Source organism: Staurois parvus, unplaced genomic scaffold (genome assembly GCF_062004578.1).
Source record: "Staurois parvus isolate SC_StPar_1 unplaced genomic scaffold, SC_StPar_1.0 ptg000715l, whole genome shotgun sequence".
NCBI classification, from domain to species: Eukaryota; Metazoa; Chordata; class Amphibia; order Anura; family Ranidae; genus Staurois; species Staurois parvus.
The window spans coordinates 11,308,217-11,323,839 of NW_028318511.1; the positions used below are offsets into that span (position 1 = coordinate 11,308,217).

Consider the following 15,623-nt stretch of genomic DNA (forward strand, 5'->3'; position numbering starts at 1 on the left):
GCTACACAATATTGCCAAAAGTATTGGGACACCCCTCCAAATAATTGGATACAGGTGTTCTAATCACCTCCATGGCCACAGGTGTATAAAATCAAGCACCTAGGCATGCAGACTGCTTCTACAAACATTTGTGAAAGAATGGGTCGCTCTCATGAGCTCAGTGAATTCAAGCGTGATAGGTTGTCCCCTGTACAATAAGTCCATCCGTGAATTTCATTGCTGCTAAATATTCCATGGTCAGCTGTTAGTGGTGTAGCACACCCTTGGGTGATGCTTGGCTAGATATATAGGTTCAGCTCCCACCTGAATCTGGTGACACCTCCGATTATACCCAGAACACTTTGACACTCTGAGAATATTTTTTATGGGTTTTATTGAAGAAGACAAACCCTGAAAAAGAACTAGCTGATTTAACACAGGTAATCTACATAAAACACAGATAACACTTTGCATAACACAGTTAGTAAGAAGTCACAATTCACTTGCCAAAGACTCCAAAAACTGACTAGTATCACACCGACTAGGGTGACATATGAGTGTGACATTGACACATGAAACAATAACTGTTAATGAGATTTAGTAGCTTATTGCTAGAGATGAGCGAATCGAAGTATCCGAAGTGGAATTCGAGTCGAATATCGGAAAAATTTCGATTCGTGCCGAATCCGAAAAACAGCCTAATTCGGACACGCGAATCGAAATTTTTCCGAAAATGGCGGCTGACATGTGCGGCGACGGAGCGGGGATGTCGGGGAAGGCGCGCAGACAAGGCGCGCTGCCCCATAATGCATTCCTCAACGACATGTGATCGCATCAGCCAATCAGCAGCCAGCCAGCCAGCACTGTGTAATGGTCGAGGTATATATAGCGGCCATTTTGGAAATCTTCATTTGCCTGCAGTCATTGAACAGAGGCAGACCGCTCTGTACTAGGGACAGGGACAGAGTTAGGGCCACAGAACGAGAATTGGGGACAGAGAGAAGTTACTTAGGGACAGAGAACCATTACTCAGGGACACAGACTTGTTAATGAGGGCCACAGAATCGTTATTTAGGGACAAAGAAACGCTAGTTAGGGCCACAGAATTCATACTCAGGGACAGACAGAATTGTTACTCAGTGCCAGAGAATTGTTACTTAGGGCCACAGAAACGTTATTAGGGCCACAGAATTTTTACTCAGGGACAGACAGAATTGTTACTGAGTGCCAGAGAATTGTTACTCAGGGACAGACAGAATTGTTACTGAGTGCCAGAGAATTCTTACTCAGGGCCACAGAATTCATTCTCAGGGACAGACAGAATTGTTACTCAGGGACAGACAGAATTGTTACTGAGTGCCAGAGAATTGTTACTCAGGGACAGACAGAATTGTTACTGAGTGCCAGAGAATTGTTACTCAGGGACAGACAGAATTGTTACTGAGTGCCAGAGAATTGTTACTCAGGGACAGACAGAATTGTTACTGAGTGCCAGAGAATTGTTACTCGCACAGACACAAAATTGTTACTTGCACAGACACAGAATTGTTACTCGCACAGACACAGAATTGTTACTCAGGGCCACAGAATTCATACTCAGGGACAGACAGAATTGTTACTGAGTGCCAGAGAATTGTTACTCAGGGACAGACAGAATTGTTACTGAGTGCCAGAGAATTGTTACTCAGGGACAGACAGAATTGTTACTGAGTGCCAGAGAATTGTTACTCGCACAGACACAAAATTGTTACTTGCACAGACACAGAATTGTTACTCGCACAGACACAGAATTGTTACTCAGGGCCACAGAATTCATACTCAGGGACAGACAGAATTGTTACTGAGTGCCAGAGAATTGTTACTCAGGGACAGACAGAATTGTTACTGAGTGCCAGAGAATTGTTACTCAGGGACAGACAGAATTGTTACTGAGTGCCAGAGAATTGTTACTCAGGGACAGACAGAATTGTTACTGAGTGCCAGAGAATTGTTACTCAGGGACAGACAGAATTGTTACTGAGTGCCAGAGAATTGTTACTCGCACAGACACAAAATTGTTACTTGCACAGACACAGAATTGTTACTCGCACAGACACAGAATTGTTACTCAGGGCCACAGAATTCATACTCAGGGATAGAGAGAATTGTTACTGAGTGCCAGAGAATTGTTACTCAGGGACAGACAGAATTGTTACTGAGTGCCAGAGAATTGTTACTCAGGGACAGACAGAATTGTTACTGAGTGCCAGAGAATTGTTACTCGCACAGACACAAAATTGTTACTTGCACAGACACAGAATTGTTACTCGCACAGACACAGAATTGTTACTCAGGGCCACAGAATTCATACTCAGGGACAGACAGAATTGTTACTGAGTGCCAGAGAATTGTTACTTAGGGACAGACAGAATTGTTACTGAGTGCCAGAGAATTGTTACTCAGGGACAGACAGAATTGTTACTGAGTGCCAGAGAATTGTTACTCGCACAGACACAAAATTGTTACTTGCACAGACACAGAATTGTTACTCGCACAGACACAGAATTGTTACTCAGGGCCACAGAATTCATACTCAGGGACAGACAGAATTGTTACTGAGTGCCAGAGAATTGTTACTCAGGGACAGACAGAATTGTTACTGAGTGCCAGAGAATTGTTACTCAGGGACAGACAGAATTGTTACTGAGTGCCAGAGAATTGTTACTCAGGGACAGACAGAATTGTTACTGAGTGCCAGAGAATTGTTACTCGCACAGACACAAAATTGTTACTTGCACAGACACAGAATTGTTACTCGCACAGACACAGAATTGTTACTCAGGGCCACAGAATTCATACTCAGGGACAGACAGAATTGTTACTGAGTGCCAGAGAATTGTTACTCAGGGACAGACAGAATTGTTACTGAGTGCCAGAGAATTGTTACTCAGGGACAGACAGAATTGTTACTGAGTGCCAGAGAATTGTTACTCAGGGACAGACAGAATTGTTACTGAGTGCCAGAGAATTGTTACTCAGGGACAGACAGAATTGTTACTGAGTGCCAGAGAATTGTTACTCGCACAGACACAAAATTGTTACTTGCACAGACACAGAATTGTTACTCGCACAGACACAGAATTGTTACTCAGGGCCACAGAATTCATACTCAGGGACAGACAGAATTGTTACTGAGTGCCAGAGAATTGTTACTCAGGGACAGACAGAATTGTTACTGAGTGCCAGAGAATTGTTACTCGCACAGACACAAAATTGTTACTTGCACAGACACAGAATTGTTACTCGCACAGACACAGAATTGTTACTCAGGGCCACAGAATTCATACTCAGGGACAGACAGAATTGTTACTGAGTGCCAGAGAATTGTTACTCAGGGACAGACAGAATTGTTACTGAGTGCCAGAGAATTGTTACTCGCACAGACACAAAATTGTTACTTGCACAGACACAGAATTGTTACTCGCACAGACACAGAATTGTTACTCAGGGCCACAGAATTCATACTCAGGGACAGACAGAATTGTTACTGAGTGCCAGAGAATTGTTACTCAGGGACAGACAGAATTGTTACTGAGTGCCAGAGAATTGTTACTCAGGGACAGACAGAATTGTTACTGAGTGCCAGAGAATTGTTACTCGCACAGACACAAAATTGTTACTTGCACAGACACAGAATTGTTACTCGCACAGACACAGAATTGTTACTCGCACAGACACAGAATTGTTACTCAGGGCCACAGAATTCATACTCAGGGACAGACAGAATTGTTACTGAGTGCCAGAGAATTGTTACTCAGGGACACCTAATCGTTGAATTAAATAGTATGTCAGACAACATGCAGAGGAGTGGCAGAGGAGGCAATGTTTTAGGAGCGAGCAGACGTGGCAGCAGAGGAAGGGGTCGAGGCAGCAGTATTCGCAGCCAGAGGCCAGTGCTCCCGGTGTCATCCAGCGGTCGTGTCTCCACCGACAACCCTGCCGTCATTGATTGGTTGGCTCGGTCGTCTTCCTCTTCCCAGGTCACCTCTGACACCTACAGCCAACGGTCGGTGGGTACGTCAGACACAACCGTTAGTTGGCATGGCCCGGGACCAAGCCCACTGAAATCACGTGTCCTCTACCTGCCCCTGTCCTTTGCTGTTCCCTCACCAAGCGAAGTATCGCATGCTGTGGGCTCAGCCCCACTGTACAGTGAGGAAGAGCTAACAGAGGGCGGTCAGGAACGGGGGGAGACATCGGCCTTTTCAGCAGCCAAGCGAACAAGTACTGGCGAGGAGAGTGGCTCGGTAGCCGGTCTAGAGACAGGTCTGTCTCCTGACCCAGACGCAGCCGAGGGGGCTAGTAGTGAGGCGGAGACCCTACTTGATGATGAGGAGGTTGATCGCACTTGGCAGCCTCGTCGTCATCAGGCAATTTCTTCCGCATCATCAGGAGAAGAGGGTGGCAGCTTGGCAGCGAGCAAAACAGTCGGTGGGTTGCCCAGGAGACAGCAGCAGGGTCGCATCAGTGTCAGTGGAGCCAAACGTCCACGGAGTAGAGCACCAGCTCCACTGCAGCCTACCACCACGGCCAGTAGTGGTGCCGGTGCGCACGGAGGAAGTAGCAGTCAGCCAGTGAAGAGTAGCGGGGGCAAAGTTTCCTACTCGGTGGTGTGGCAATTTTTCCTCAAGCCGCCCGAGGAAGTAAACGTAGCCGTATGTCGACTATGTGGCCAGAAATGCAAGCGTGGCCAGGGGGCCCATGTTGGGACTACAGCGTTGCGTCAGCATATGCAGCGTCACCATTCGGTGGCCTGGGAAAACCGTGATAAACATACGGCGGTTCTGCCTGCCCCAGCCCCCGCTCCATCACCCGCTCCGTTACTTGCTCCGTCACCCGACGTCGTCAATCGCCCTCTATCAGCCAGTCAAGGCTCCAACACCTCTGCTGAGGGGAGTTGTCGCTCATTGGCATCTTCCGCTCGTTCAGATGCTCCTTCTCCTGCTACTCCTCTTCTCGGATTCCGTCAACAGTCTTTCTTGGAATCCGTATCCAAGAGACAACAGTTTGCGAGCACGCACCCGACGGTGCAAAAGCTGAACGTCCTCCTGTCCAAGTTGCTGGTGCTGCAGTCCCTCCCTTTCCAACTGGTGGACTCAGCACCTTTCCGAGAAATGATGGCTTGTGCCGCGCCGCGGTGGAGAGTGCCAAGCCGTCATTTCTTTGCCCAAAAGGCAGTGCCAGCCCTGCATTCACATGTAGAAGAGATGGTGGGCCAGTCTTTGAGCATGTCGGTCTCTGCCAAAGTGCACGGCAGCGCCGACGTGTGGAGCTGTAACTACGGTCAGGGACAGTACATGTCATTTACGGCCCACTGGGTGAACGTGGTGCCGGCACAGCCGCACCAGCAACTTGGACAGGTCACGACGCTTTTGCCTCCACGTTTGCACGTCCTTGGTCCAGCAAGCATGTCCGCCTCTACCACCTCTTTTTCCGCCGTGTCCTCAGCCGCCACCCCCGTGCCAAGTCCCATTACCCGACCGGCATATCACATGTGCAGGGCGCAACGGTGTCACGCTGTGCTGCACCTGGTATGCCTTGGCGAACGTAGTCACACAGGGGAGGAACTGCTGAGTGTAATGAACAGAGAAATCGACAGATGGCTGTCTCCGCGCAAACTAAAAATCGGAACCATGTTGACTGACAACGGAAAGAACATGGTGTCTGCTCTGCGTCAAGGAAGGTTGTGCCATGCGCCATGCATGGCTCACGTGTTCAATCTGGTTGTCAAGCGGTTCCTAAAATCCACCATCCCACTGCAAGACATCCTTAAAATGTCACGTAAACTGTGCATGCATTTCAGCCATTCCTACACCGCAAAGAACACCCTCATTGAGCTGCAGCGGCAGAACGGAATTCCACAGCATCGCCTGATCTGCGACGTTGCAACAAGGTGGAATTCAACCCTACACATGTTAGACCGCCTTTACGAGCAGCGAAAGGCCATCACCGATTTCCTGATGTTACAAGCGGATAAAGGTACTCCCCTGTGTAACTTAGATGTCAGCCATTGGCAGCTCATGCGTGACACCTGCCGCTTGCTCAGGCCCTTTGAGGAGGCCACGCTATTCGTGAGTCGGCAGGACTATGGGATGAACGACGTCATTCCTCTGTTGCACGTCCTGGAACAAATGCTGTTAACAATGGCTGGTCAGGGTGCGGTAGACGTGGCGCACAGATCTCAACGCCACATGACCCCTGTGGGGGCAGGACAGGAAGAAGAGGAGGAGGTAGAGGAGGACATTTGTGCTCAGGAATTATTGAGTGAAATGGGTGGTTTTTCCACTCAGCGGACAGGAGTGGAGGAGCAGGAGCATCTGGTAGAGGAGGAGGAGGAGGAGACAGAGGACCCAGACGCACCGTGGCAGTATGCTGTGGAGATGGAGGCAGGGAGTCCCTCGCATTCCTTGGCACAAATGGCCCATAGCATGCTCGGTTGCTTGCGTAGCGACAGCCGAATAATAACCATCAGACAGAGGGATGACTTTTGGCTGTCCACCTTGTTGGACCCTCGCTACCGGTCCAAAATGGTGGCCTTTTTCACACCTGCTGAGAGGGAGGCCAAAATTACGTACTATAAAAACCACCTATGTAGTCAGTTGGTCTCTGCCTTTGTGCGCCAACGTCCATCCTCAGACACTGTGGGCCCTGTGCGCTCGCGTTCCGCTGGCATGGCAGCAGGGGAGGGGTGGGGTGGTAGGAGCAGTGGCAGCTCCACCAGCAGTGGCTGCCTCAGTCTGCAGTCGATGATGAGTAGCTTTCTTCACCAGCGCAGTGAGGAAACTACTAACCAGCCGCAGCAGCAGCAGCAGCATCAGGTGGACCTGGAGCAGGAGCTCAAACAACAGGCTTGGGCCTACTTGGACAGCACCCTGCCAACCGAGGTAGACAATCCCCTTGACTACTGGGCAACGAAACTTGACCTTTGGCCCCAACTAGCTGAATTTGCCCTTGAAAGGCTGTCATGCCCGGCCAGTAGCGTGGCATCGGAGCGCGTGTTTAGTGCGGCAGGAGGTATTGTAACTCCGCGGAGGACACGACTGTCCACCCAAAGTGTGGAGAGACTCACGTTTGTGAAAATGAATCAGGCGTGGATTAGTCTGGATTTCAAACCACCAGTTCCTGACACAACTGACTAAATCCGCCATGAATCATGCCTCAAACATGTGCCACTTTGAGGTCTCCTCACACACTGCTGGTGTGTTGAATTTTTTGACATAGGGTGCTGGCAGATTATGGGCCTCCTATAGCTGCTGCCAGGCCCCTAATCTGCCATAGGCCCCTATATACCGCTTCCTCATGCTGCTGCCAGGTCCAGAGTCTCTCATGGGTCCCTGTACGGCCTCCCATTGCTGCTGTCTCCATCGCCACACTCTGCCATGTGCCACTTTCAGGTCTCCTCACACACTGCTGGTGTGTAGAATTTTTTGACATAGGGTGCTGGCAGATTATGGGCCTCCCATAGCTGCTGCCAGGCCCCTAATCTGCCATGGGCCCCTATATACCGCCTCCTCATGCTGCTGCCAGGTCCACAGTGTCTCATGCCATGTGCCACTTTCAGGTCTCCTCACACTGCTGGTGTGTTGAATTTTTTGACATAGGGTGCTGGCAGATTATGGGCCTCCTATAGCTGCTGCCAGGCCCCTAATCTGCCATGGGCCCCTATATACCGCCTCCTCATGCTGCTGCCAAGTCCAGAGTCTCTCATGGGTCCCTGTACGGCCTCCCATTGCTGCTGTCTCCATCGCCACACTCTGCTGCCATGTGCCACTTTCAGGTCTCTTCACACTGCTGGTGTGTTAAATTTTTTGACATAGGGTGCAGGCAGATTACGGGCCTCACATAGCTGCTGCCAGGCCCCTAATCTGCCATGGGCCCCTATATACCGCCTCCTCATGCTGCTGCCAAGTCCAGAGTCTGTCATGGGTCCCTGTACGGCCTCCCATTGCTGCTGTCTCCATCGCCACACTCTGCTGCCATGTGCCACTTTCAGGTCTCTTCACACTGCTGGTGTGTTAAATTTTTTGACATAGGGTGCAGGCAGATTACGGGCCTCACATAGCTGCTGCCAGGCCCCTAATCTGCCATGGGCCCCTATATACCGCCTCCTCATGCTGCTGCCAAGTCCAGAGTCTCTCATGGGTCCCTGTACGGCCTCCCATTGCTGCTGTCTCCATCGCCACACTCTGCTGCCATGTGCCACTTTCAGGTCTCTTCACACTGCTGGTGTGTTAAATTTTTTGACATAGGGTGCAGGCAGATTACGGGCCTCACATAGCTGCTGCCAGGCCCCTAATCTGCCATGGGCCCCTATATACCGCCTCCTCATGCTGCTGCCAAGTCTAGAGTCTCTCATGGGTCCCTGTACGGCCTCCCATTGCTGCTGTCTCCATCGCCACACTCTGCCATGTGCCACTTTCAGGTCTCTTCACACTGCTGGTGTGTTTAATTTTTTGACATAGGGTGCAGGCAGATTACGGGCCTCACATAGCTGCTGCCAGGCCCCTAATCTGCCATGGGCCCCTATATACCGCCTCCTCATGCTGCTGCCAAGTCTAGAGTCTGTCATGGGTCCCTGTACGGCCTCCCATTGCTGCTGTCTCCATCGCCACACTCTGCTGCCATGTGCCACTTTCAGGTCTCTTCACACTGCTGGTGTGTTTAATTTTTTGACATAGGGTGCAGGCAGATTACGGGCCTCACATAGCTGCTGCCAGGCCCCTAATCTGCCATGGGCCCCTATATACCGCCTCCTCATGCTGCTGCCAAGTCTAGAGTCTGTCATGGGTCCCTGTACGGCCTCCCATTGCTGCTGTCTCCATCGCCACACTCTGCTGCCATGTGCCACTTTCAGGTCTCTTCACACTGCTGGTGTGTTAAATTTTTTGACATAGGGTGCAGGCAGATTACGGGCCTCACATAGCTGCTGCCAGGCCCCTAATCTGCCATGGGCCCCTATATACCGCCTCCTCATGCTGCTGCCAAGTCTAGAGTCTGTCATGGGTCCCTGTACGGCCTCCCATTGCTGCTGTCTCCATCGCCACACTCTGCTGCCATGTGCCACTTTCAGGTCTCTTCACACTGCTGGTGTGTTTAATTTTTTGACATAGGGTGCAGGCAGATTACGGGCCTCACATAGCTGCTGCCAGGCCCCTAATCTGCCATGGGCCCCTATATACCGCCTCCTCATGCTGCTGCCAAGTCCAGAGTCTCTCATGGGTCCCTGTACGGCCTCCCATTGCTGCTGTCTCCATCGCCACACTCTGCTGCCATGTGCCACTTTCAGGTCTCTTCACACTGCTGGTGTGTTAAATTTTTTGACATAGGGTGCAGGCAGATTACGGGCCTCACATAGCTGCTGCCAGGCCCCTAATCTGCCATGGGCCCCTATATACCGCCTCCTCATGCTGCTGCCAAGTCCAGAGTCTCTCATGGGTCCCTGTACGGCCTCCCATTGCTGCTGTCTCCATCGCCACACTCTGCTGCCATGTGCCACTTTCAGGTCTCTTCACACTGCTGGTGTGTTAAATTTTTTGACATAGGGTGCAGGCAGATTACGGGCCTCACATAGCTGCTGCCAGGCCCCTAATCTGCCATGGGCCCCTATATACCGCCTCCTCATGCTGCTGCCAAGTCCAGAGTCTGTCATGGGTCCCTGTACGGCCTCCCATTGCTGCTGTCTCCATCGCCACACTCTGCTGCCATGTGCCACTTTCAGGTCTCTTCACACTGCTGGTGTGTTAAATTTTTTGACATAGGGTGCAGGCAGATTACGGGCCTCACATAGCTGCTGCCAGGCCCCTAATCTGCCATGGGCCCCTATATACCGCCTCCTCATGCTGCTGCCAAGTCCAGAGTCTCTCATGGGTCCCTGTACGGCCTCCCATTGCTGCTGTCTCCATCGCCACACTCTGCTGCCATGTGCCACTTTCAGGTCTCTTCACACTGCTGGTGTGTTTAATTTTTTGACATAGGGTGCAGGCAGATTACGGGCCTCACATAGCTGCTGCCAGGCCCCTAATCTGCCATGGGCCCCTATATACCGCCTCCTCATGCTGCTGCCAAGTCTAGAGTCTGTCATGGGTCCCTGTACGGCCTCCCATTGCTGCTGTCTCCATCGCCACACTCTGCCATGTGCCACTTTCAGGTCTCTTCACACTGCTGGTGTGTTTAATTTTTTGACATAGGGTGCAGGCAGATTACGGGCCTCACATAGCTGCTGCCAGGCCCCTAATCTGCCATGGGCCCCTATATACCGCCTCCTCATGCTGCTGCCAAGTCTAGAGTCTGTCATGGGTCCCTGTACGGCCTCCCATTGCTGCTGTCTCCATCGCCACACTCTGCTGCCATGTGCCACTTTCAGGTCTCTTCACACTGCTGGTGTGTTTAATTTTTTGACATAGGGTGCAGGCAGATTACGGGCCTCACATAGCTGCTGCCAGGCCCCTAATCTGCCATGGGCCCCTATATACCGCCTCCTCATGCTGCTGCCAAGTCTAGAGTCTGTCATGGGTCCCTGTACGGCCTCCCATTGCTGCTGTCTCCATCGCCACACTCTGCTGCCATGTGCCACTTTCAGGTCTCTTCACACTGCTGGTGTGTTAAATTTTTTGACATAGGGTGCAGGCAGATTACGGGCCTCACATAGCTGCTGCCAGGCCCCTAATCTGCCATGGGCCCCTATATACCGCCTCCTCATGCTGCTGCCAAGTCCAGAGTCTCTCATGGGTCCCTGTACGGCCTCCCATTGCTGCTGTCTCCATCGCCACACTCTGCTGCCATGTGCCACTTTCAGGTCTCTTCACACTGCTGGTGTGTTAAATTTTTTGACATAGGGTGCAGGCAGATTACGGGCCTCACATAGCTGCTGCCAGGCCCCTAATCTGCCATGGGCCCCTATATACCGCCTCCTCATGCTGCTGCCAAGTCTAGAGTCTCTCATGGGTCCCTGTACGGCCTCCCATTGCTGCTGTCTCCATCGCCACACTCTGCTGCCATGTGCCACTTTCAGGTCTCTTCACACTGCTGGTGTGTTAAATTTTTTGACATAGGGTGCAGGCAGATTACGGGCCTCACATAGCTGCTGCCAGGCCCCTAATCTGCCATGGGCCCCTATATACCGCCTCCTCATGCTGCTGCCAAGTCTAGAGTCTGTCATGGGTCCCTGTACGGCCTCCCATTGCTGCTGTCTCCATCGCCACACTCTGCTGCCATGTGCCACTTTCAGGTCTCTTCACACTGCTGGTGTGTTTAATTTTTTGACATAGGGTGCAGGCAGATTACGGGCCTCACATAGCTGCTGCCAGGCCCCTAATCTGCCATGGGCCCCTATATACCGCCTCCTCATGCTGCTGCCAAGTCTAGAGTCTGTCATGGGTCCCTGTACGGCCTCCCATTGCTGCTGTCTCCATCGCCACACTCTGCTGCCATGTGCCACTTTCAGGTCTCTTCACACTGCTGGTGTGTTAAATTTTTTGACATAGGGTGCAGGCAGATTACGGGCCTCACATAGCTGCTGCCAGGCCCCTAATCTGCCATGGGCCCCTATATACCGCCTCCTCATGCTGCTGCCAAGTCCAGAGTCTCTCATGGGTCCCTGTACGGCCTCCCATTGCTGCTGTCTCCATCGCCACACTCTGCTGCCATGTGCCACTTTCAGGTCTCTTCACACTGCTGGTGTGTTAAATTTTTTGACATAGGGTGCAGGCAGATTACGGGCCTCACATAGCTGCTGCCAGGCCCCTAATCTGCCATGGGCCCCTATATACCGCCTCCTCATGCTGCTGCCAAGTCCAGAGTCTCTCATGGGTCCCTGTACGGCCTCCCATTGCTGCTGTCTCCATCGCCACACTCTGCTGCCATGTGCCACTTTCAGGTCTCTTCACACTGCTGGTGTGTTAAATTTTTTGACATAGGGTGCAGGCAGATTACGGGCCTCACATAGCTGCTGCCAGGCCCCTAATCTGCCATGGGCCCCTATATACCGCTTCCTCATGCTGCTGCCAAGTCCAGAGTCTGTCATGGGTCCCTGTACGGCCTCCCATTGCTGCTGTCTCCATCGCCACACTCTGCTGCCATGTGCCACTTTCAGGTCTCTTCACACTGCTGGTGTGTTAAATTTTTTGACATAGGGTGCAGGCAGATTACGGGCCTCACATAGCTGCTGCCAGGCCCCTAATCTGCCATGGGCCCCTATATACCGCCTCCTCATGCTGCTGCCAAGTCCAGAGTCTCTCATGGGTCCCTGTACGGCCTCCCATTGCTGCTGTCTCCATCGCCACACTCTGCTGCCATGTGCCACTTTCAGGTCTCTTCACACTGCTGGTGTGTTTAATTTTTTGACATAGGGTGCAGGCAGATTACGGGCCTCACATAGCTGCTGCCAGGCCCCTAATCTGCCATGGGCCCCTATATACCGCCTCCTCATGCTGCTGCCAAGTCTAGAGTCTGTCATGGGTCCCTGTACGGCCTCCCATTGCTGCTGTCTCCATCGCCACACTCTGCTGCCATGTGCCACTTTCAGGTCTCTTCACACTGCTGGTGTGTTTAATTTTTTGACATAGGGTGCAGGCAGATTACGGGCCTCACATAGCTGCTGCCAGGCCCCTAATCTGCCATGGGCCCCTATATACCGCCTCCTCATGCTGCTGCCAAGTCTAGAGTCTGTCATGGGTCCCTGTACGGCCTCCCATTGCTGCTGTCTCCATCGCCACACTCTGCTGCCATGTGCCACTTTCAGGTCTCTTCACACTGCTGGTGTGTTAAATTTTTTGACATAGGGTGCAGGCAGATTACGGGCCTCACATAGCTGCTGCCAGGCCCCTAATCTGCCATGGGCCCCTATATACCGCCTCCTCATGCTGCTGCCAAGTCCAGAGTCTCTCATGGGTCCCTGTACGGCCTCCCATTGCTGCTGTCTCCATCGCCACACTCTGCTGCCATGTGCCACTTTCAGGTCTCTTCACACTGCTGGTGTGTTAAATTTTTTGACATAGGGTGCAGGCAGATTACGGGCCTCACATAGCTGCTGCCAGGCCCCTAATCTGCCATGGGCCCCTATATACCGCCTCCTCATGCTGCTGCCAAGTCCAGAGTCTGTCATGGGTCCCTGTACGGCCTCCCATTGCTGCTGTCTCCATCGCCACACTCTGCTGCCATGTGCCACTTTCAGGTCTCTTCACACTGCTGGTGTGTTAAATTTTTTGACATAGGGTGCAGGCAGATTACGGGCCTCACATAGCTGCTGCCAGGCCCCTAATCTGCCATGGGCCCCTATATACCGCCTCCTCATGCTGCTGCCAAGTCCAGAGTCTGTCATGGGTCCCTGTACGGCCTCCCATTGCTGCTGTCTCCATCGCCACACTCTGCTGCCATGTGCCACTTTCAGGTCTCTTCACACTGCTGGTGTGTTAAATTTTTTGACATAGGGTGCAGGCAGATTACGGGCCTCACATAGCTGCTGCCAGGCCCCTAATCTGCCATGGGCCCCTATATACCGCCTCCTCATGCTGCTGCCAAGTCCAGAGTCTGTCATGGGTCCCTGTACGGCCTCCCATTGCTGCTGTCTCCATCGCCACACTCTGCTGCCATGTGCCACTTTCAGGTCTCTTCACACTGCTGGTGTGTTAAATTTTTTGACATAGGGTGCAGGCAGATTACGGGCCTCACATAGCTGCTGCCAGGCCCCTAATCTGCCATGGGCCCCTATATACCGCCTCCTCATGCTGCTGCCAAGTCCAGAGTCTGTCATGGGTCCCTGTACGGCCTCCCATTGCTGCTGTCTCCATCGCCACACTCTGCTGCCATGTGCCACTTTCAGGTCTCTTCACACTGCTGGTGTGTTAAATTTTTTGACATAGGGTGCAGGCAGATTACGGGCCTCACATAGCTGCTGCCAGGCCCCTAATCTGCCATGGGCCCCTATATACCGCCTCCTCATGCTGCTGCCAAGTCTAGAGTCTCTCATGGGTCCCTGTACGGCCTCCCATTGCTGCTGTCTCCATCGCCACACTCTGCCATGTGCCACTTTCAGGTCTCTTCACACTGCTGGTGTGTTTAATTTTTTGACATAGGGTGCAGGCAGATTACGGGCCTCACATAGCTGCTGCCAGGCCCCTAATCTGCCATGGGCCCCTATATACCGCCTCCTCATGCTGCTGCCAAGTCTAGAGTCTGTCATGGGTCCCTGTACGGCCTCCCATTGCTGCTGTCTCCATCGCCACACTCTGCTGCCATGTGCCACTTTCAGGTCTCTTCACACTGCTGGTGTGTTTAATTTTTTGACATAGGGTGCAGGCAGATTACGGGCCTCACATAGCTGCTGCCAGGCCCCTAATCTGCCATGGGCCCCTATATACCGCCTCCTCATGCTGCTGCCAAGTCCAGAGTCTCTCATGGGTCCCTGTACGGCCTCCCATTGCTGCTGTCTCCATCGCCACACTCTGCTGCCATGTGCCACTTTCAGGTCTCTTCACACTGCTGGTGTGTTAAATTTTTTGACATAGGGTGCAGGCAGATTACGGGCCTCACATAGCTGCTGCCAGGCCCCTAATCTGCCATGGGCCCCTATATACCGCCTCCTCATGCTGCTGCCAAGTCTAGAGTCTCTCATGGGTCCCTGTACGGCCTCCCATTGCTGCTGTCTCCATCGCCACACTCTGCTGCCATGTGCCACTTTCAGGTCTCTTCACACTGCTGGTGTGTTAAATTTTTTGACATAGGGTGCAGGCAGATTACGGGCCTCACATAGCTGCTGCCAGGCCCCTAATCTGCCATGGGCCCCTATATACCGCCTCCTCATGCTGCTGCCAAGTCCAGAGTCTGTCATGGGTCCCTGTACGGCCTCCCATTGCTGCTGTCTCCATCGCCACACTCTGCTGCCATGTGCCACTTTCAGGTCTCTTCACACTGCTGGTGTGTTAAATTTTTTGACATAGGGTGCAGGCAGATTACGGGCCTCACATAGCTGCTGCCAGGCCCCTAATCTGCCATGGGCCCCTATATACCGCCTCCTCATGCTGCTGCCAAGTCTAGAGTCTCTCATGGGTCCCTGTACGGCCTCCCATTGCTGCTGTCTCCATCGCCACACTCTGCTGCCATGTGCCACTTTCAGGTCTCTTCACACTGCTGGTGTGTTTAATTTTTTGACATAGGGTGCAGGCAGATTACGGGCCTCACATAGCTGCTGCCAGGCCCCTAATCTGCCATGGGCCCCTATATACCGCCTCCTCATGCTGCTGCCAAGTCCAGAGTCTCTCATGGGTCCCTGTACGGCCTCCCATTGCTGCTGTCTCCATCGCCACACTCTGCTGCCATGTGCCACTTTCAGGTCTCTTCACACTGCTGGTGTGTTAAATTTTTTGACATAGGGTGCTGGCAGATTACGGGCCTCCCATTGCTGCTGCCAGACATGTAATCTGCCATGGGCCCCCGTACCGACTCCTCATGCTGTGACGTTGCAACAAGGTGTAATTCAACCCTACATATGTTAGACCGCCTTTACGAACAGCTAAAGGCCATCACAGATTTCCTGATGTTAAAAGCGGATAAAGGTACTCCCTGTGTAACTTAGATGTCAGCCATTGTCAGCTCATGTGTGACACCTG

General features: G+C 52.4%; 1 protein-coding gene across 2 annotated transcripts in view; it reads left to right on the plus strand.

The window, feature by feature from the left end:
- The window catches only part of LOC149445686 (sulfotransferase 1 family member D1-like), a 108,106-nt gene that overhangs the window by 48,991 nt on the left and 43,492 nt on the right, over positions 1-15,623 (plus strand). The window lies entirely within an intron of this gene.